Here is a 2,897-nt window from a genome sequence, read left to right on the forward strand (position 1 = left end):
TATGGAGATAGAAAGGGATAAACAATCTTTATCTCTTTCTATATTAGAGATAGAAGGAGATAGAAAGAGATAGGATTTCTATCTCTTTACTTCCAGCAGGGCGTTGGTCCAATTTTTGCAGCCAAAGGTCGGCTAAAGATATTGAGCCAATATCGGCATTTTAATCAGCCCAGTGTTGAGCCAGTGCTGGCAGCCTATATTGGCGCTTTATATTTGCCGATCCTTTACCGATGCTTGGCCCAGTATCGGCACTTTATTGCATCAAGTCTCACTTTTTTAGTACGGGGGACCATGTTTGACGAGGATCCGCCAAAGTCTGGCCCAGTGCCGACACATTACTGGGCCAAGTGTCAATTTTACCACAGTAAACCATGTTTTATTTGAATCGGTCCAATGTTGAACCAGTGTTGGCAGTCAATATTGGCTATTTATATTTGCCGACCCTCCACCGATGCTTGGTCCAGTATCAGCACTTTATTGCGCCAAGTCTCACCTTTAGAACCTAAAAAGCAATCCAAGTGCGAATTCCCAGAGCTGAATACACGGCCCAGACTTGGTCCAATTTTTGCAGACAATGTTCGGCTAACGATATTCGGCCAATATAGGCTTTTTAATCGGCCCAATGTTGCGACACTTTTGGCAGCCTATATTGGCTATTTATATTTTCCGATCCTCCACCGATGCTTGGCCAAGCTTCGGCAATTTATTGCGCCAAGTCTCACTTTTAGAACCTAAAAAACAACCCAAGTGCGAATTCCCGGAGCTGAATACACGGCCCAGTGTTGGTCCAATTTTTGCAGCCAAAATTCGGTTAACGATATTGGGCCAATATCGGCATTTTTATCGGCCCAATGTTGCGCCAGTTCTGACAGCCTATATTGGCTATTTATCTTTTCCGATCCTCCACCGATGCTTGGCCCAGCATCGGCACTTTATTGCGCCAAGTCTCACTTTTAGCACCTAAAAAACCAATCTTACACGAAAGATAAAAATTTTGTTGTTGAAAACTCGTCAAAGTTCATGATGAAATTTCTAAGTTCTGTCATTAAAAATTTTGAATGTTTATGAGAAATTATATTTCCTGTTATTGCAAAAACTTGTAAAGTAGCCTACAGCGGAGAAAACGAAATATTACGCGAAGAAAAATTGTAATCGATTTAAAGTATTTATTTAAAAATTATTGTATTGATATTCCTGTTGACAGTTCGTGTATTTTACATTTGCATTAACTTTTCTGAACTGTAGCTTATGAGGATGACTTTTTCATAGTGTTTTAACTTGTCGGTTCAGCGAAGTGATTAGCACTCCTCACTGCTAGGCGATAGATTTAAGTATATAGACATAGGTTCGATACCCCGTAGCGTTAGAAATTTTATTTGTAATATAATGTTCAAAATGTAATATATGTATTCAATCTAAACAGGACCATTAATATTCATATTCAAAGTACTCGCAATACATAAATATTTTTTTTTTAAATTTATTTTTTGTCATATCCTTAGACTATAGCAGTAGTCGTTAAAATTAACCAAAATGTTTAAATGAAGTTTAAATTCTTGAAATTAGAAATAATACTCGAAAAATATGCAGTCGTATAACGATAAATGGATAAAGCAGTTGCGTCATAAGAAAAATTCAAGGATTTTTTTATCAGTTTTTGAATTAACTCCGGCCTCCAGGTTGGACCGATATTGGTACCCAGCGTTGGGCCGACAACGAGTTTCGGCAATATATTTGGCGACAATGGGCCAATGCTGGCTCGTATGTGACTTCGCACTTGGGAAGCTGAAAGAATCTAGTTGTTCATTTAAGTAAATATGTACTACAATTGAAGTACGAACTACTTTATCACAATCGTGCATTGTTTAGGCTTGGAATAGGTAAAACGTTTAGTTAGAAGAGTTACACATTTAGTTACTTTATGTAAATTGTTCTCATATATCAGGAATTTGGTCAAAATTGCTAAGTTCGAAAGTTTATTTTTTCGACAGATTATGTATAATTGTTTTATCTTCAGATTAGAAAAAAATTTAGTTGTTATAGAAATATATTAACTTACAGTAGCCAATTTTTCGTCTGGTATCGCGAAAATGAATTTCCCTGAAATCCGTGTAATGCATTTGAAGGTCAAGTTTGTTGTTTTTATCGCGTTTCTTAATATTTCAATATAGTTATCGCCTACAATCAAAACAAGTGTAAATTATTATTACTGCACCATAAACTCCATTTAATATTAACAATCGCGCACATTTTAAGTGGTAAAAAGCGTTTAATTGTCCAAAGTAAATCTCAACTGTCACTGCTCCCGATTAGACCGTCGCCATTTTATTTCGCTGCTCCCATAATGCACCGGCGCTCTTCCGACAATTGCTTCAGACACCTATTCTTAATATCCCTATTATCGCTATACTTATTAGGGGTTTGTCCATACGATATCCCTGGTATATGGAAAATGGTCAAGGATATTCATTTTCGCTGATCCAGGTATCTTTCTAAATTCCTTCGTTCGTTTTCAGCCTAATGTTTGGCTATAATAAGGAATAATATCCCTGTCACAGCTCAATTTTTTTACCGTGTTGTAATAACGGGAAAGTACAAGAATTTGACATCCAGTGAACAAAAAGTGGTTATTAAAAATGGTGAAATGTGTGATTGTCGGGCGCAAATGTGGATATAGTTACAAGCAGTCAGGGACTAAGAAATGTAAATTTATTATTGTGCCTAAGGATGAATAAATAATAAAGCTGTGGCAAATAGCGATTTTTCGTGATGATATTAAACTAAAAGTGGGGGATGCAATCTGTCATAAGCATTTCGACCCTGATGACCTTATATGGGAGAGGTTAACCTATGCGGCTGATGGCGTAACGGTTTTGGGAAGGGTAAGTAAATTGTTT

The sequence above is a fragment of the Belonocnema kinseyi genome, chromosome 7 (genome assembly GCF_010883055.1).
Source record: "Belonocnema kinseyi isolate 2016_QV_RU_SX_M_011 chromosome 7, B_treatae_v1, whole genome shotgun sequence".
Classification (NCBI taxonomy): Eukaryota; Metazoa; Arthropoda; class Insecta; order Hymenoptera; family Cynipidae; genus Belonocnema; species Belonocnema kinseyi.